Source organism: Pelodiscus sinensis, chromosome 11, assembly GCF_052426305.1.
Source record: "Pelodiscus sinensis isolate ZL-2025 chromosome 11, ASM5242630v1, whole genome shotgun sequence".
Lineage (NCBI taxonomy): Eukaryota > Metazoa > Chordata > Testudines > Trionychidae > Pelodiscus > Pelodiscus sinensis.
The window spans coordinates 39,917,187-39,937,789 of NC_143062.1; the positions used below are offsets into that span (position 1 = coordinate 39,917,187).

General features: G+C 43.1%; 1 protein-coding gene across 2 annotated transcripts in view; it reads left to right on the forward strand.

Moving 5' to 3' along the window:
• Positions 1 to 20,603, forward strand: part of CNTN3 (contactin 3) — a 274,838-nt gene that overhangs the window by 20,446 nt on the left and 233,789 nt on the right. The window contains exon 1 of one of the 2 annotated variants that reach the window (XM_006113828.5): positions 16,778 to 16,878. The exons of the other annotated variant lie outside the window; for it this stretch is intronic. The gene's annotated coding sequence lies outside the window, so the exon portion shown is untranslated. Of the gene's footprint in view, positions 1 to 16,777; positions 16,879 to 20,603 lie in introns of those variants that run through there. 2 annotated transcript variants of the gene reach the window in all.

Here is a 20,603-nt window from a genome sequence, read left to right on the forward strand (position 1 = left end):
CACAATCCTGCTGGAAGGGCATAGCAATTGGGATTCTGCGGGGGTCTGTTTTTGGACCAGTTCTGTTCAATATCTTCATCAATGATTTCGATATTGGCTTACAGAGTACGATTATTAAGTTTGCAGATGATACCAAGCTGGGAGGGGTTGCAACTGCTTTGTTTTGAATTGTGACCCAATCCTCCAATCTGGACAAACTGGAGAAATGGTCTGACGTAAGTAGGATGAAGTTTAATAAGGACAAATCCAAAGTACTCTACTTAGGAAGGAACAATCTGTTTTACACCTACAGAATGGGAAGCGACTGTCTAGGAAGAAATACTGCAGAAAGGGATCTAGGGGTCACAGTGGATGAAAAGTTAAACATGAGTCAACAGTGTGACGCTGTTGCAAAAAAACAAACATCATTCTGGGATGCATTAACAGCTGTGTTGTGAGCAAGACACAAGAAGTCGTTCTCGTTCTACTCTGCGTTAATTAGGCCTCACCTGGAGTATTGTGTCCAGTTCTGGGCACCACATTTAAAGAAAGATGTGGAGAAATCGGAGAAGGTTCAGAGAAGAGCAACATGACTATGAAGGAAGACTGAAAGAGTTGGACTTCTTTAGTTTGGAAAGAAGATTGAGAAGGGATATGATAGCGGTTTTCCGGTATCTAAAGGATGTCACAAGGAGGAGGGAAGAAAAATTGTTCTCCTTGGCCTCCTGAGGATAGGACAAGAAGCAATGGGCTTAAACTGCAGCAAGGGAGGTTTAGGCTGGATATTAGGAAAAATTTCCTACCTTTGTTAAACACTGGAATAAATTGCTTATGGAGGTTGTGGAATCTCCATATCTGGAGATATTTAAGAGCCGGTTAGATAAATGTCTACCAGGGATGGTCTAGACCGGTGTTTTTCAACCTTTTTTAATAAAGTACCCCTTTTTAAAATATATTTATCTATATCTAAAGTACACCCAGTACCTATAGTTTTTAGACCGTTTTTTTCCCCTACCATTGAAACACATTTCTTTAAACAACTTAATTGTAGCCGGATGGGCGATGAAATTTTTGGGTGTAAAAAGTTTTAAAATAATGAAGCGCTGTAAAACTTAAAACAAAAATTGAGTTTTTTCCAAATTTCAGTTGATGTACCCCTGAGGGTACTTGTACCACTGTTTGAGAAACACTGGTCTAGACGGTACTGGGTCCTGCTATGAGGTCAGGGCGACTGGACTTGATGACCTCTTGAGGTCCCTTCCAGTTCTTGTGTGTTATGATTTTATTAAAATTACAAAAATATTACCATTGAGAGATTTACAGATAGATGTAAGAGTGGCTTACCCCATGGACTGGAGTTCCTGGGAGTAAACTATCCTCAAAAAGGTTGGGAACCACTGAACTACATATTTACAATAGGCAGGGAAAGAAAAATGCTGCCTGAGACCTTATTAGAATTGAATGTAAGGATATTTACTTTTTGTATATTTTGACCTATAATTTCAACAATTTGTGGTTTTTATAGTGATAAAACTTTAATTTTGGGGGGGGGGTCTTAGTCTTCTGTCTTTAAGTAATTAACCTCCCTATACTTTCTCACAATAGTGGAGAATTTTAATTGATTAACCTGGGGCGGGGGGGACTTCAGTTAATCATGGATATTATCCATCAAAATTGCATACAAAAATTGAATTATCAAGCCTCATTATACCATATGACAAAGTTATACCATGAGTGGCCCTGTATTGTATTAAACCCACTGATATATCTTGTAGCATGTTAGCTAAGATAAATACTTGAGGCATTTTAAATGCACTGTTGTTTGTTTCTCTTAAACTGGAAATATGCAAACTGTAACTATGCAGGATTAGTTTTAGATCAACACTTACTGCTGTGAAAAGTGTTCTTTGTGAATTTAGCAATTGAGGAAATTGACATTCTCTTCAGATATTGTGTAATCCTGTTTATTTCTTCTGGCAGTAGGTTTTGCTTTTCGTATTGTGATTGTTAAAGTGACTAATGCTGAAATGACTAATGTGGACTTACATAAATAAGCAGGTGAAGTAGAGTGCAATAACATATTGGTTCCAATATACCTTTTTTAGAGAGAGAGGTTCTCTGTGGTAAAAATCGTTTGATTGTGCACCTTCTTGAAATATAGATAGTGGATGTTGACCAAGCTCTTTTATATTTTTTACATTGCATATCCTTTATATTTCTCAACTGCTGTGTGAGGAGAATGTTGCATTTCGCACCTGCACATTTGTACTTCGTAGATTTATAACTGTTTGTCACAGCTTATAAAACCTTTGTGCAGATGAAGTCTGAATGCCAATACAGTGCCAGTAATTTTTCCATTATCCCAGTGGGCCAATATGCTTCGTGATACTTTACCCTCAGCTTCCTTGTTAAATACAAAGTACTGGTTTTTATATTGTATCTGCATAGCAAAGCAAAAAAGTAATGAAATGCCATTTCTGCTTATTCTACTGTATATCTATTTCAACATTGCCTGGTGGGCCAGTGAACCAACTCACCCCTCCTACGCCCAGAATAAATTGATTCAACTGGAGGCTTTTCCTCAGTCTTTTCTGAATTTTTTTCAAAAACATGTCTTCATTCCGTTTTCTTCATTTGCAGTGGTAATATAGAACATTAGAAATTCTGTGAAATCCAAAGCCTGTCTGTTCGATGCAACTTGAGTAAAACACATGCAACTCTTAGGTATTATCCAGCATAAATGGCCTAAGATGTATGTGTGCATGGATTTTCTATTACAGTCAGTGTGTATCTTTGGGAGAAACCTTGAAATGTGTACTTAAGACTTTGACTCAAGCACACAGTATGGGTTTTCAAACTAGGTTACTATGTGTGATTTTTGGGGAGCATGTTTTCAGTCCAGTAGAGCTTGATGCTCCCAAAGCAATATGATAGCCACACATATTTAACTCTTTTGTGAAATTACAATATAATCAACCGTTTGTAGTTGTAGATCACTTTGCAATAAGTCAGTAAAAATAGTCAAACAGCTTTCCACAGTCTGACCGCATATAAAGCGTGGCAGAGTACCTTTTTTGTTATACGGGAGGTCAAAGCAGTCATTTGCAGTGTTTTACAATACTTGACTGCTTAAGGACCATCCAGTTTAATCCAATCTAAAGCAGGTCAGTACTTGATAAATTTTGTTTTGCTTACAAGGACACTGATTTCCACAGTTCATTGACAATAAATCTATGCAGCCTAGGAGATGAAGGGATTCCATGTGTTGAATGTTATTTACTTTGGAATTCAGAGAAAAATGCGTGAGATGGAAAATGTCATGTAAATGCAATATAGAGTGGGGGTCTTTTTCAACACAGAAACCAGGAATTCAAACGTCTGATTCTCAGTCACATAATTTACTTTTTCCTTGTGTGTTCCAGGACAGAAATGGCTTTTGTTATCCTTTTCCCCCTCCCCCACCAAACTTGATGCTCCCATTCCCCATCCCCCTCTGAACTTGATGTTCCCATTCCAACAAAATGCTGAGGGGTGGAGTGATGGGATGAATGCAGTATTTAATCTTAAAGCGACAAGGAGTGCTGTAGCACCTTATAGACTAACAGATGTACTGGAGCATAAGCTTTCGTGGGCAAAGACCCACTTCATCAGATGCATGCTCCAAAACATCGGTTAGTCTATAAGGTGCTACATGACTCCTTGTCGCTTTTGCAGATCCAGACTAACATGGCTACCCCTCTGATACTTGACTTCATCTTAAAGGATATTTTTGTGGAAAGTCAAGAGTGTCTGGACTGGTAGCTGGTTAAAAGACAGGAAACTAAGGGTAGGAATAAATGGTAAGTTTTCTGAGTGGAGAGAGGTAACTTGTGGTAACCCCCAAGGGTCTGTCCTTCAACTTATCCTATTCAGCTTATTTATAAATGATCTAGAGTAAAGAGTGAGGTGGCAAAATTTGCAGATGATACTAAATTGCTTAAGATAATTAAGACCAAAGCAGACTTTGAAGAGCTTCAAAAAGTTCTCACCAAACTAACAGAGGGGTAGCCGTGTTAGTCTGAATCTGCAAAAGCGGCGAGGAGTCCTGTGGCACCTTATAGACTAACTGAAGTGTAGGAGCATAAGCTTTCGTAGGCGAAGACTCACTTCGTCAGATGCCACAGGACTCCTCGCTGCTTTCACCAAACTAAGTGACTGGGCAACAAAATGGCAAATAAAATTTTAATGTTGTGAAATGCACAGTAATGCAAATTGGAAAAAATAATCCCAACTATGCATACAATATGATGGGGACTAATTTAGCTACAACTATTCAAGATAGAGAACTTGGAGTCATTGTGGACAGTTCTTTGAAAACATCCACTCATTGTGCAGTGGCAGTCAAAAAAGCAAACAATGTTAGGAGTAATTTAAAAAGGGATAGAGAATAAGACAGAAAATATCTTATTGCTTCTATATAAAACCATGGTATGCCCACATCTTGAATACCGTGTACAGATATGGTCACTTCATCTCAAAAAGATATATTGTCATTGGAAAAGGTTCAGAAAAGGACAACAAAAATGATTAAAGGTTTGGAACCGGTCCCATACGTAGAGAGATTTAAAAGATTTTGATTTTTCATCTTAGGAAAGAAGAGATGCCAGGAAGGGGGAATATGATAGAGGTCTATAAAATCATGACTGAGGTAGAAAAAGTGAATAAGGAAAAGTTATTTACTTGTTCCCATGTCTTAAGAATTAGGGATCATGAAATGCAATTAATAGGCAGCAGGTTTAAAACAAACAAAAGGAAGTGTTTCTTCATGCAATGCACAGTCAACCTGTGGAACTCCTTGCTAGAGGATGTTGTGAAGACTAGGACTTTGACAGGGTTCAAAGAAGAACTAGAAATATTCATGAAGGTAAGGTTCATCAGTGGCTGTTAGCCAGGATGGGTAGGAATGGTGTCCCTAGCCTCTATTTGTCTAGAAATGGATGGCAGGAGTGGGATCATGTGATCACCCTCTGGGGCATCTGGCATTGGCCACTGTTGGCAGACAGGGTACTGGGCTAGATGGGTCTTTGGTTTGACCCAGTATGGTCGTTCTTATGTAAATAGGGACATAAATTCCCATTTAATTAGTTAATTGGTTAAATATCAAGTTTAGCCAATTAACTGATGAAACAAGGGTGGGCAGTTGGGGCTGCTCCAGCCTGGCTGCTTCTGGTTCCTCGCCTGCATGGGTTTGGCTCAGCCAACAGCCCCGTGTGAGGTTGGGAGAGCCGGCAGCCCCACAGGGCTCCCCTTCTGGCCCTGGGAGGGGCTGCCAACTCCCAGCCCATGTGGACCGTTGGGGTTGAAGTAGCTCTCTGCCCATCGTGGGCCACGGGTGGGGAGCTGCTCTCCTGGAACTGGTTAACCATTACCTGGTAAGCATCGCTCCCCCTTCAAGGGTGGCGCTTACTGAGTAACCAGTTAACAGGTCACTCGTTAACATCACTAGTCCGAAATCAGAGAATTATAATGATTCATCTTCTGAAACATAACTAAACTGATGCAAGAGTTCTGTTCTTCTTTTAAAAATAAACTCTGTTTTCCAGTTCCTGCATAGTTTGCAAATTCTGATATTTTAAAACTACTCCTTGGAAGGAGGGCATGTTGCTTACTGTGTACATTAACACGTTATTGCTGCAGGACTTAGACTGAGATATCTCTGAAATCTTTATGGAGCCCTGAGCAGGATCACTTTGGAAAGATCCTCATTTCAGGTTCTGCATCTTCTCTGCCATCTTTCTGGCTTACCTAAATCACTTCAAAACCACTTTGGTTAGCTGTGTATAGGGATTTCTGTGGAACAAAAGTGATGCTTTTCTTCCAATTTCTCCAGGTTCGAATGTGCTGACAGTGCATCATCGTCAGCTGCTTCTCGGTTAGGGATGGTTAGTTAACAAAATCTCATTATTTTGGTAATCCAGTCCTGCTCTTTTCTGCTGCCTTCCAGTCGCTCTGTCACACGTAGCTCAAAGCCAGTTGCAAACTCAAACATCTGACACAGCCCAGGCGGATCTATCCTGATATCTTGGGTTCCTCCTTCCTTGCTGCTGCTGTCCCACCCAACATCATTGTGTTCCATTTTGTTGATACTGTAGAATTTTACAAGTCTACAAAAAAACTCTCAATACCATAGGGTTAGATCATGGCACCACTTCTGTGTGTAAATGATCATCAAGGTCATGGGAAGAAAGCTCACTCTATGATCTCGATTGCATTTTGGGACTTTACTCTGGCTTTTCTTTGTTGGACTGTCCATACTTGGATCACATCATGGGATAAATTCTTCCATTGCTACAAAGAAAATGTAAAACCCACCTCCAAAAATTGTACCTGGCGATAAGAAAATACGGGTTTTTTGAAAATGGCATGGGTAGCTTTCTATTAGCATGTCATCTTGACAAGTAGTGCCTTTCTAGGTGTGAGTGGTATCTCCTGAGTATTTTGGATATTTGCTCTATTCATCCACTCTCTGTAGTTGCATCTATTGTAAAACTTTAAGGTACTTTGAGACAGAAATCATAGGTATGCAGAAATAAAACCTATTACAGTAAAACTCCATTAGTCCGGCATCCAATGCTTTGGGACTCCTGATGGTCCGGCACCATCAGGAACCCGGAAGTGCTGGGGCAGCCGGACAGGCTTCCCCCATTCAGCTGCTGCTGAAATTGACCAGCAGCTAAATCGGGAAGCCGGGAGGAGAGCAGCTGGGGTGCTGCCGGGTTGGTCTCATAGCGCTGCCCCTCGGGGCTGCGGGACCAACCCGGCAGCACCCCAGCTGCTCTTGGGGACGCCTGGGGCAGAGCAGCTGGAGTGCTGCCAGGTTGGTCCCGCAGCGCCAAAGGACGGCGCTATGGGACCAACCCGGCAGCACCCCAGCTGCTTTGCCCCAGGCATCGGGATTCAGCAGCTTCTGAAACTGACCAGCAGCGTCAGTTTCACCAGCAGGCTGAATCCTGACGCCTGGGGCAGAGCAGCTGGGGTGCTGCAAGGTTGGTCTCGTAGCGCCGCCCCTTGGCGCTGCGAGACCAACCCGGCAGGACCCCAGCTGCTCTGCCCCAGGGGTCCCCGATTCAGCCGCTGCTGAAACAGATCAGCGGCTGATTCCAGGAAGGCAGCTGCTCTGCCCGGGGCTTCCTGGAATCAGCCACTGATCTGTTTCAGCAGCGGCTGAATCGGGGACCCCTGGGGCAGAGCAGCTGGGGTCCTGCCGGGTTGGTCTCGCAGCGCCATCCTTTGGCGCTGCGGGACCAACCCGGCAGCACTCCAGCTGCTCTGCCTCAGGCGTCCCCAAGAGCAGCTGGGGTGCTGCCGGGTTGGTCCCACAGCCCCGAGGGGCAGCGCTACGGGACCAACCGGGCAGTACCCCAGATGCTCTGTCCCAGGCGTCCCCAAGAGCAGCTGGAGTGCTGCTGGGTTGGTGCTGTGGCGCCATCCCTCGGCGCTGCGGGACCAACCCGGCAGCACCCCAACTGTTCTATTGCAGGCATCCCCGATTCAGCTGCTGCTGAAACTGACCAGCAGCAGCTGAATCAGGGATTCCTGGGGCAGAGCCGGACTATCCTAAGTGGGGGGCTATGAGGGGTCTGGGGTGGCATCCCCTCCCACCCCACTCCAGACCTCTCATAGCCCCCCCTTCTGATAGTCCGGCATATCTGATAATCCGGCACCCCCTGGGTCCTAAAGGTGCAGGATTATCAGAAGTTTACTGTACAAGGAACTGCTGGTGCTCTTCCTTTCCTGCTAATGTTGCCAACTGTAACACAGCAAAAGGACAAGACGAGGGCATTGAAGCAGCAGGGAAGCTGTTCTGGGAAGAGCTGAACTTAGTTGTGACCTCATGACTTCCAGGGCTGGCTCTAGGTTTTTTTGCTGCCCCAAGCAAAAAAAAATTTGGCCACCCCTCCCGCTGCCTCACAAAAACCAAACAAACAAACAAAAAAAACACGGGGGAGGGGGGGCAGAAGGAGGAAGGGAGACCAAAGTTGTTGAGCAAAAAAAAAAAAAAGGACTCCAAGACTTAAGCCAAAAAAACAATTAAAATAAAAAATTAAACCGCATTAAAACAGCATGTCCCCTTTAAGCCTTTAAGAGTGGGTGCATGGATAGGAACAGGGGAGCTTCCCCTAGGTCTTTTGGCCAGCAGTCATTTTGTAGAACCAGGTAAGCATGGGGGCTGGGAGTGTTGGGGGCTGGGAGGGAGGTCGGGCGCTAAGTGTTTGTAGGGTTGCCAGGTGCTCGGCGCCCGGCATTTTTGCCTCCTGGCCTGGGAAAAAAATCAGAAAATACCAGATATCTCACGTGTCTGGTATTCTCTGAATTTTTTTACTGGACAGGAGGTGAAAATACTGGACACTTGGCAACCCTAGGCAGGAAGGGGGCGTCCTACCTGGGATTTACATATGATGTAGGCGGAGGCGTGGCTGATGTCCGGGTCCAGGCTGCGGGTCTGGTGGAGTGGAGCCTCCGCTTAGAGTGGAGAGGCTCTTGGAGGAGGTAGCGGCCGCCGGAGAGGAGCAGGACTCAGGAGATGGGGCTGGCCAGCAGACTCCGGGGCCGGGCACACATGGTGCCAGTGCTGGCTGCGGATAGGGTTGCCAGGTGTCTGGTTTTCTATCAGAAAGTCCGGTATTTGCGCCCTCTGTCTGGTAGAAAAATCCAGAAAATACCAGACACATGCAATGTCTGGTATTTTCTAAATTTCTGGAGGGGCACCGGACGGAAGCCGGGTGGGGGAGCAACTGGGAGATGGGGCTGCGATTGGTGCTGGGAGCCCTGTGGTCATGTGCAGGGGCAGGGCGGGGTGGGGCACTGGCTGGGACTCCCAGCCTCTCCCCCTGCCCAGCTTCTACTAGCAGCTAGAGGGAGCGCGGCCTGTTGGACTCTGGCTGCGGCCAGTGGCTGCACTTCAACCCCGCCCCCCCAGCTCTGCTTCCCGCCCCCTTCCTCCGGTCCCCCCCCTCCTCCTATCCAGCCCCCCTCCCAGGCTCCTGATCCCCCCCCCCTTCCTCCCAGCCAGACCCGCAGCCCCCGCCAGCCCCGCCTCCTGCCCCCTTTCTCCCGGTTGGTCCCTCCCCTGCCACCCACAATCAAGTGTCTGATATTTTGTGGGGGTCTACCTGGTAACCCTAGCTGTGCAGCCGTGGCATCTCCCATGGCCCTTTAAAATCAGTGGGGCGGGGTTAGGCATTGCCATGGGCAGCGCTGGCTGCTTAGCAACTGCTGGGGAGGAGCAGGAAAGGAGACAGGGTGGCCAGCAGGCTCCAGGTGCGCATTGGTGCCAGCTGGCTGCGCAACCATGGCATTTCCCAGGCCACGGCCCTTTAAAATCAGCAGGGTGGGGCTAGGCATTGCGGGGTGGGGGGGCAGCGCCAGCTGCTTACCTGAATCCTGCCTCTTGCAAAGTGCCGCCACAAGCACCTGCCTGATTTGCTGGTGCCTAGAGCCGTCCCTGGTGACATCACTGCGTCTTCCTGACTCTTCAGGGAGCCGGATAGTAAGGTGAGAGGGTAGTAGAATGCTTACTTCCAAGTTGCATGCTCAATCTCTTGGGATGGATATTACAATTTGGGGGAGTTGTATTTCTGTTGGAAGGGCCACTCTTTCCTAGACCATGTGTTTTGCATCTGCATAACCACCTGGCTATTTTATGGAATGTCATGGGAGCCATGTTGCATTCTCTCCAAAGGCACCTCCGCATAATGTAACAAAAAACTAACATTTGCCTCTGACAAAGTGGGCACTAGCCCATGAAAGTTTATGCCTGGATAAATTAAGGTGCTACGTGAGTCCTCCCAGCATTTGCTCTGTCATTGCAATCTTGGAAAGGACTTAAAAAGGAGAAAGTACTGAGTTTGAAATAGATCCTGCAATGGATAATAGCCAGTGTAGTAAAATGAGGGCATGGATGATCTCAACCAGGTCAAGGCCTGGTTTCCCTTTGATTTGGCATTTAGAATATATTAATTTTAAGAAGTCTGGCTTAAACTGAAGGATAATATGTTTGTGCAAATGTAATGGGGAATTTATTCAAGGAGTTTTTAGTTAAAATAAGATAGTGACCTTGCCATATTAGAAAGGTATTCGAGGCTATCTGCTATGTAAAGTGTGGGTTTGAGTCACTAGTAAATCCCTTGGACAGTCTAACTTTATCCATCTGGCTTTTTAAGGAAATATTCTTGTCCATGAATTAGCATTCATTTTTTATTAATGCTGGCACCATTTTTTTTTTGCTTCCCATCTGTCCTTATTTCTGCTTCTGTTGACTATGAAAAGTGTGGGGTTTTTTTTGTTAATTTGCAGTGCCCATAAATGAATGTAAATTAACTTTCTACAAGAGGTGTTATGTAAAAGGTGTGCATTTTCTACTTAAAAGATAAGATTGTTTGTTTGTAAGTTTTACGTAATTCTAAGGAATTGTATATTGTCCCTCAGATTATTGTTTAGAAATGTATAATACTTTGAGTTCTGAAAGTGCTTTAATAATAGTTAACCAATCTCTAATAAGGGGTTATGGCACCAACAAGCTTAAGTGGTTTACTCCAGGTCTCAGAACAAGATCATTGAGAGGGGGATACGAATGTACATTCCTGACTGGTAGCCTCTTCTAACCAAATTTTCCCACACTTTCCCCTCCCAGACCTAGACGGCCATACACTGGCCTGGTTTTCAGAGGTTCTGCACATCTGTAGCTTCCACCAAAATTAAGGAAGCTCTGAGGATGCAAAAGACTTATTTGAAAAATGAGGTCAGTGTAGGAATACAGTCAGTGTAGGAATAAAGTCAGTCACATTTGGATTTTCATTAAAAACTGTTAATTCAGAAGGGTAACAAGCAGTGAATAGAGCAGAAGGAATAAAATCCAAGTGCTTGCCTATAAACAGCTTCATCCTTTGTAAAGTACTCCAGATCATCAGTTCTCTCCGTGCAAAATATTGCTGTTCCCTTACACCCAACATCCCTTTGCTGCTTACATAACAAAAATAAATAGCACTAAAGCTGACATGGCAAATAATAGCTTGTAACTTTATTAGAAAAAATGTTTTTTTTAAAGAGTATTCCAATCCATCACATTTAGCCCAGTTCCTCTGTTGAAAGAAAAAGCGATGCAACAGAGTTTTGATAACATTTTGGGCTATGGTTAATGACCACAGATGACATTGACTTCATAAAGTAATGGGAAATGTCTAGGATATGAATGGTCTTAAATTAAGGGAGCATAACTGATTGAGTGGGAGTACACGGGTAATAATGATTGCAAATGGGTACCAGTCACTGTCGATGAATGAATTAGTGCACAGAGGATGCTGAGTAGTAGTAAATATGAATAACTTAAGGAGATACCAACTATTTCTGTATGATGAAATATGCCTACCATAGTGAACGTGTGAATCTGATTTTTTGTTAAGTGGTTATTTTCTGGATTTTTGTTGTTACAATGAAACCTTCTCAAGACTGGTGCTGAGACAAATATGTATCTTAATCAGTAAGAAGACAATAATATTTAGCCCTTAAACAGAACTCTTCATCCAGAGCTCTCAGAATTTATGAAGGGGGATAAGCATCATTATTCCCATTGTACAAGTAAACAAACAGGCAAAAGTTCATAGAGGAACAGAACTTGCTGAGGGCCACCATACAGTCCAGTAGACCATGTTATCTCCCTGCAGAAATGTGTGTGTGTGTGGGGGGGGGGGCGGTTTGCCATAAGAGAGAGCTTTTCAGAAAGCAACTGGATATTACTGAGATTAACAAACTATTTTAGACTCAAGTATTCTGTTTCAGTTGCCTCAGAGGGATAACCTCGTTTGTTTGTAACTTTAAAAACGAGTAGTCCTGTGGCACCTTAGACTAACAAATATATAGTATCATGAGCTTCCCTGGGCAGAATCCACTTGCTCTCTCTGCTCATCTGAGGAAGTGGGGTGTGCTCACAAAAGTTCATGGTACTCAATATATATTTTTGTTAGTCTTTAAGGTGCCACAAGACTACTTATTGTTTCCATTCTATTTAGTTCCTCCTGAGGCAGTGCTGATTTATCCTCTGTTGCTTTAGAATGATAGATAAACAAAATATTTGTTGTGACGTGGGCAACAGCCTTGTTACGGGGAGCAGTTGTCGGCTTCACCTGAGTTCCAAGTCTAGTCAGACCCCAAGTCTATTACTTGTAATCCTAGTTGAAGCAGGGAGTGTGGCAGCTTTCCATCCTTATGAAAAGGAATATAACCTTTCTCCCAATCGCCTCACTTCACACCCTTTGGAAGAAGCCACATACTGAAACATGCTTTTTCTCAATAATTAATTTTTTTTTATTTTTTAGAAAGTTTCCCCTTCTTGAGTAGATGAAACTTGAACAGATTTAATTTCTCACCTGAAAAGAGCCAATGGATATTTTTAAGACCGTGCTCTACCTGTTGTAGTTACCAGCAGTATTCTTAGGCCATGTCTTCACTCTGGGGAAGATCAAAACTTCTGTGATCATTCTTCCAGAGTTTGATTTAGTGGGTCTAGTTAAGACATGCTAAATTGAACTCAGAGGGTTCCTCCGATGACCAGTACTCCTGCTCCTATTAAGAGTACGGAAAGCCAAAGAGAGCATTTGCTCCCCTTGACCTTCCACTGTTGGGATGGTGGGGAAATTGTATATTCAGTGTAGCTGGAGTTGCGTATCTTGATTTGACATTCCCCTTTAATGTAGACCTGGCCTTGGATTTTTAACTTCTAGCCTTTATATCTTGTCTTCAGGGGTCTTTTCTCCCTCTTCCAAACTGTGGAGCTAGCAGTCAAACATTTTCTCAAGGGAACACAGGTAAGAGGGGTGTGTGTGTGTGTGTGTGGTGTGTGGGGTGTGTGTGTGTGTGGTCCTCTCCAAAAATGAATTTAAGACGACATGAGAATTCCAGACAGGAATTTTGCAAGAGGCTATCAAGTTGTGATAAACAAATAAGCTTTATTTTAAAAAATCCTAATGTTATTTAAAATTATGTCCCACTTATTATTATTTTCAAGTTAAGCATAGGACACAAGTTTGAAACTACTCATCATGTATGATTATTTTAAATGATGGGATGTATTGGGGAGGAGTCAGTGTAGGGGGGAACAACTTAATGTCCAGAATTATGAAAAAACATACTTCTACGGTTAATGCAGATTATCTAAATAGAATATTACTTCGAGTTGTTTCATCTTGTTTTTGAGTTATTTTAGATGATAAGTAAACTTTTCAAGAGTATCTAAGTAAGTTAGGGTTTTAAGCCCTATTTTTTTTAATGAAATTTAGACCCTTGGTACCTTGTCACATTGAAATTCACTGAGGCTTAGGCTGCTAAGAACTGAACTCACAATTAAAAATTGGATGCCAGCTTCAAAATTTCTTAGGTCCTCAAGAAATGTTTTCAAAGTTGCCTATCTTCTCAATGTGAGCCTTTCCTCCCATATTTTTTCATAAGTGTGCATATGAAAATTTGTGTATCTGGGTTAGTGTGCAGAATACCTGAGGTTTGTACACAGGTCAGGTTTGGACATGGAAAGGCGCAGTATGCATGCTACTCTCCCACTTGCACTCGTGTTGGGCTCTGTGCATAAGGGAAGCTTGCTCTGTCTTAGTAACTGTGGGTTAAAGACTTCTCAGATTTCTAAAAAGAGTAAAGTTAAGCAAAGGAAACCCACGTGAACTGTCCCCATTCCACCAGACTGTTGTCTGTGATTTCTACCCTCTACCAAAGAGGCGACGTTTGATGTGCCAGGTTCTAGATTAATGTAAAAGAATTAGTTTTTCAGTGTTTTCTCAGAACAGCAGAGTTCCTTTTGTGGCTGACCCTTATTTTTCATTTTACTTTCTCTTCAATGTTCAGTTGAAGTTATTAGGCAATAAATGAGGGAGTCTTGCAAAGGATTAGACTAGTCAATTACATATAACTGAAACAGCAGCATATGTGCGGAGGGCTTTTTCTTTTATACCTTTAGCTTGCTCTGTTTCTAGATGTTGCAGCTTATCCATCGTTCACCATAACAGTATTGAATTTTGAGTTTCATACTGGTTATCTTTGTTCGAATATTGTAAAGAAATTCAGCTGCTTCTGGTAAAGGATTGGGAGTCCAGTTCGTTAAATGCTGAGATTTGGTCTATTTGTGTGCTGCTACCTGAATAAGCCTAAAGCATTCTGTTTGGCAAGCCACGCAGTGGTCAAAGGAGCTGTAATATCAGAGAAACTCATGTTTCATTTATCTACACTCTCCTCATGCAGGCTATTATGTGAAGAATGGGCTTTTGTTTTGGGGGTTTTCTGCTCCAGTGAGAAGCACAGAGAATGCCTTACATTTGAACATATTTGTTTTTGCTATACAGTGCTTGTTCTAACTGTAATGTTTGGATTTTTTTTTTTTACATTCTGTCATAAAGGCCACAGCGTGCTGGAACAATTTTTTATCGGGGTGCTGATGACCATGACCAAATATTTGACATTTGTTGTTACTGCTTCAAACTGAGGGGTATAGTAGCACCTCTAGTTCTAGCACCACCAGTCACAGTAGTTCTTTAGTAATTATTTTGCATAGTCATATCCTGGGACTAATGTTTTTTAGTCAGCGGGAGCCATCCTGCAAATCCCATCTCTTCCTCCTTGTTGAAAGAATCTGCAACACCCATGATGGCTATTGTCAGAGATACTGAGTGAAGTGAGCAGCTGATCCTTTCTGGTCTTTGTGAGTACAACCCAGTCTCAGGTTTCAGGCTGCTACCCGGCTGAGGATGGACTCACATGATTCTCCTACTTTAGGGGCTTGTCTACATTTACCAGGACATCAGCTCTGTGAGGATCGATCCCCCAGGAGTAGATTTAGCAGGTCTAATGAAGACCTACCTAATCACCCGCTGATTACACACTCATCACCTCCGGTACTCTACTGGATTGAGAAGCATACGGGGAGTTGACGGGAGCATTTCTCTCGTCGACCCTCTGCAGTGGAGACGCAGCAGTAACTTGATGTAAGGTACGCAGTTATGTACCTTAGTTCAATGTTGCTCACCGTATAGGGCCAGCCTTAGACCTGTTGTCACTTGTTTATCATCCAGGTGAGATTGAGAATCAGACTCTTCCATTCTGCTCCCTTTTGGATCAATGACCGTGTTAATCAGGGGCCCAATTACTTCCTCAAAGTAAAGCATTTAAAGAAAAAGCAGTTAAGAGAAAATATATCTTAAAACACAGTAAAACTGTCTACATGCTTGTCTGTCTCTCCCTTTGCGTTATCATTCATGGATCTGAAAGAAGATCCCACACTTGACTCCTTCCACAGAGTCTTTCTATTTGTTGCGCTGTTCTCTGGACAACTTCTGATAATCAACCCCATCCCTGCTTCTCTTGAGAAGAAGGGATTTTTACCTGTTCTTTTGCTCTCTCCGGGACCTGATTTTTCTCTCTCTCCTCCCCCCCTCCCCCCAAGATAAAACTTACAATTTGTTAGCCAACAGCTTTCCCCCGTTTTTTTCTTTCAAGTGCAAGTCTGAGCCTGCTTGTACAGTTTTGTTGTGTTGCTGCCCTTTCCTGTTTGCTCTTCCTGTAGCTCCAAATTATTATGGATCAGCACTTTCCTACAGGACTCTCTAATACCTAATACCAACACAGTTACTTCACTCACAGGACACTTACATTATTTCTACCATTATGGCATATTGGTGTGCTTTGATTAATCCATAGCAGCAGCTCTCATCTGTTATGGCTTCAATGGACAGCACTTGGAGATCTATACAGCACATAGTTGATTCTCTGCCTTCAGCTGTTGGGTATCCCTGGTGATACCCCTGGTTAGATAAACAGTCCTGTTATCTGAGGGAGGAGCCTGAGAGTCACTGTAGGATTACTATATTACTTGGGTATTTTTGTTTTGTTTTTTGTTCTGTCACTCACTCAGCCGCTCAACCTGTGTAGCCTTGAATTTTCTTCATTTTATAAAGCAAGCTGGACGACTAAGAATCTGGAGGTATCAAGGTTGAGTAACTTCACTGGTGAAACTTGCAGAGCTCGGGATTTTCATGTTCCCCGGTTAACAAAGTTGCCATAAGCTCCTTATCAGGGACTAAGCAGCATGATGACTTTAGAAGTTTCACCTTCCCATGCCCCAAACTGTTAAGCTTCTTGACCTTACAATCCCCTGATCGTTCGGCCCCTGACAAATTCTTGTATTGAGATGACCGCACTGTTATGGTGCAGGTAGAGAAAGCTGCTCAGCTCAGCCATGACGTAAGCATTTGAAAAGCAAATGAATCCTACCATACATTTGATTACCCGGAGAGTTTGGCCATCAGTACTCTGGCAATTTGTCCTGCCATGTGGTCTTTTGCAGGTCCAATGTAAACCAGGATGACCTGTGAGCACGAAGCACTGTATCCTAGTTCCACAATGTTTAAAGGGAGACAATGAACACTGGCTTTTCATCATGCCAGGTCAGGTACATCACAACCTCAGACCTCCAGGAGGTAACATTTGGTTAAGGGCATACGCAATAAGCGGTTTGTGCTTAGGTTCCAAGCCACGCCCTAAGCCAAGATGAAAAACGTAATCTGGTTGGAAGCCAAGTTGCCCATCGTTGTCACAATGGATGTGAATTATGGCTTGATCCAGAGGCTTTGTCACTCACTCTAAGTTCTTTTGGCCTTGGTGCATCCAGCACCACCAGGGTGAGACGTTTTTGTGTACACAGAGACTACGTTGCAGAGGATAGTGGCTATATCCAAAGTTAACTCCATCATGCGACTTGCATTCTAGGTGACTGTGCTACATCCAGTCCAGGATTCAGATTTGAGTGCACCAAGCACAGCTTCTTCATCTCTCCTGATCATCTTCAGATTCATGCTGTACTTAATAGTAAGTAGCCTGGGGAGAAAATTAAACTCTCTTCAGAGGACCCTTCCAGTGTCACTTCCCTTGAGCTAAGACCTAGTGCAGAGGGAGGGTCTGTATCGCCCTCTTGCATCCTCTTAAGGCCCTGTACCCAAATGTTGCCAATAGATGGGAGGGAATGGAAGCTGAAAATTGCTAGCTTAAGGTCAGGAACAGATGTACCTATGATTTTGACTGAGCGGCAAAAGGCTATAAGTCAGGAGCACTAACCACTAGACCTCCTGGCCTGCCAGACCTCCTATCATGGACCATCTTAACCAGCTGATGCCTCCTTTTGCTCCCCCACATGTCTCCCAGGCTCCCTATACATGTCTTAACAAATTAAAATTAATGGCAATAATTCTGCCATTCACCTGCCTCCTTAAACCGTAATTGCAATCTACAAAATCTCTTCCAAACTTATTAGATACTAAGCCTTTCCCCAGCTCTGAACAGCATTAAGTGATGTGTCCTATAAGTTTAGGTAAAGTGGTAATTAACACATCAGCATGAATTGATTTCAGTATAATCTTAGCTGTGGAGTAATATTACATTGGGGATCCCAACTGTGGAGTGCTTAATTTTACTTGCAAAAAAGGGATGCATTTCTAATTAGATGGAGATATTCTATGCCTATGTAACAACAAAATAAATACGAATTCATGTAACAACAAAATAAATATGAATTATAAATGGATTTTATTTGGGAAATATTATCCGAGTTAATATATAAGAAAAAAAATAATGCTATTTCTATCCTGATCTTGACTGAGATTCTCTTTGACTAGTAGCTTGGAGTAGCCAGGAATTATTTTTGGCACTATATCTGTCCACTAAAGGTTGCCATTCTGGACATAGCACCTTTCCACATTGCTCACCTCCAAAGTGCTGGAATTGCCGTACTGGACAAATCCAAGTCCCTTCTTTAAAAGTGGCCAGTACCAACTGCTTCAGAAAGAGGGGTAAGAGACACCTTAGTGAATGAGAGAACCTGCTCCCCAGGAAAGAGTCTTCCTAACCCCTAGAGGTTGGTTTATGGTCTGGAGTATGAGCATTTATATTCCTTCCAATTCTCCTGTTTTATTTTTTCACATGTATTATCGTAATTCAGGATATGCTTATTACTCCTATTATGGTCCAATCTCCTTCTAAGGCCAAGTCTACACTGTACAGTGCTGTAACTTTCTAGCTCAAGATATGAAAATGTTCCTCCCTGAGTGCAGCAAGTTACAGCGTAGTACAGTGCAAGTGTGAACCTGGCTCATGCACTGTGAGCTACACTTCCAGAGCAGTGAGCTACTCTCCTTATGAGGGTGGTTCACATAGTGCGGGGAGAGTTTTTTGCCAGTGCTCATGCTGTCTTGGCCATGCCTTCAGGTTTAAAGTGCTGCCGTGGCTGCACTTTAAGCATTTAAGAGAAGACAGAGCCTAAGTCTTGCTAAGACCCTGGTTTTAACGATACGTTGTTGCAATGAGTTTCACAGGCTAACTGTGCATTGTACGTGGGTAGGGAGGAAGGAACTCCTATCGCTTTACATTTTCTTCTTTTCAGTGTCACAGAATGCCCCTTGTATTTTATACTACAAAAAGGAGTGGATTGAAGGACCAATCTACCTCTTGTATACCTTTGCATGTTCTCCTGTTTGCTTCCTTCTGGAGCTGTTTACCTTAGGTCCTTTCAGTTGTTCGTCATATGGCAGTTTTTCCATGCCTCCAGTTCCTTTGACTCCAAGAAAAACACGCCATATGGATTAAATTCCCAGAAGGGGACCAGCCATAGCTGTATCGTGTTTGTGGGTGTGGTTTTTTTGCAGTCTTCTATAGCCTAAGTGCATACCACTTCTAGGATCACTGGAGCCAGCCAGGCAGGTTCTGGAAATCACTCTCCGGACCACAGTCCTCAAGGTCCCTGCTCTCCAAAATCATTGTGGGTGAGGGTAGGGAATTGTTTTTGAAGACCTTGTTAGATATTACAAGAGACAAAGCTCTGAGAGCCTTTAAAGAATTAAGGCAGTCCTCTCTCTACCTGAGACCTTTTATAGCACCCATGCATCCATGTTCGGTGCTTGTGTCAGTCTGCCTGCCCGCTCAGGCAAAGAATTGAACTGTCTTGGTTTATATTAGTTTTTCATTTTCAAATATTTATTTTATTTTGGCAAGTTATAATGTAGACCCCTCTTCTCCTTTTGCCTTTTTGAGTGAGAGATGTTAATGGTATTCCAAGTGCAAAAGCAATTTAAGTGCCTTTCAGCCTCAAATACCAGGTGTCCAACTATTCAGATTGCTTAGACAATTTAAATCATTTCTCCTTACCAAGAAGACCAAAGACAATCTACAAATTGAGGAAGGCTTCTTTCTTTCTTTCATTCTTCCTTCCTTCCTTCCTTCCTGTCTGTCTGTCTGTCATCTAAAGGAGAAATGCCTTCTGACACAGCCTGATTCCTGTGACAATGACAGAGAGATGTAATGCAGAAGGTCTCTATTTTTGTAGGCACATTGAAAAACTGTCAAAAGTTGCTTTTCCTAAGTCTTAAATCAGACACTGTGGGCCCAGAATGATAAATCCCTTCTTGCGTGTATGTATTGCCAAGCAACCCCTTATTTCAATCACTTGGTCTAACACCTTTGTCAAATATTCAGGTCTGCCTATATGTGACTAATAAAGTTATTCGTTTTGATAATAACTTTATCAAAATGTTATTGATAAACTCCTTGCTTGGGGAGGACAGGGTCATGGGTTCGAGTCCCACCACCTCAGGGTCGGGTCCGGTCTGGTCAGGATGGGACGAGGGACAGCTGGGCAGCCCTGAGGCAGGCGGGATAAAGGGCCTCCTTGTGGTTACAAGTGATGCCAAGTAATCTTCCTCACAGAGGGAAGTATGTCTGTTTTGGTCATTGAGTTTGGTAGGGTATTTCATGGTGACTGAATACATCAGTGGGGCATAGAATTTAGAAATTGTGGATTATAGAACTACAATTGTGGTCCTCTGGCCCTTTGTTTGCTATGAAAGTCGTGGCAAACCAAAGGCTTACCTCACCATGACAGGGCAAAAAACTTTTGACCCAAGGATAAATGGTTTTCCACTCTGGATGCTTCTAAGATTGTAACAGCCCCACATCCCCCACTCCCGCTCCTTAGTTTAACGTGCACCTGCTAAATTAAACCATTTCTGCATGCAGTCAACTAAATGAGCAATGGCTGCCAGACCAGGGGGTTGTGAGTGTGATATGGTGTGTGTGTGTGCACGCGTTTTTTTTGTTTTTTGTTTTTAAAGAATTGTGGAATCCATTTTAGGGTAATTTCTGGACAGGTTATCTGGCATTTTGCACTTCCTTTTGGCCTACTATTAGCTACTCAGTTTTTTTATTAAAATGAGTTAGTGGTACAGAAGTACTTTTAAAAAAGCATAAAGTGAATGTTATACCTGGGCAGTTGGGTAGTAGCAGAAGAATGGTCTATCTCTTTCCAGATACTCCAGAGTTGATAGTCAGCAGAGTAAAGAGCTTGCTATATCTGTCCATCAGACACAAGCAGGATAAATGTTCTCTTTCCCTAAGATTAGAAGATAAAAGTGTTTTTTGCGGGAAAGAAAAATGAAACATGCTTTGCATAAGAAAGCATCACCTGGGTTGATTAAAATAATATATGGCCCTATTTCAAACTTACGTTAGTGACCATGATTGACTTCAGAACAGGACTGCAATTGGGA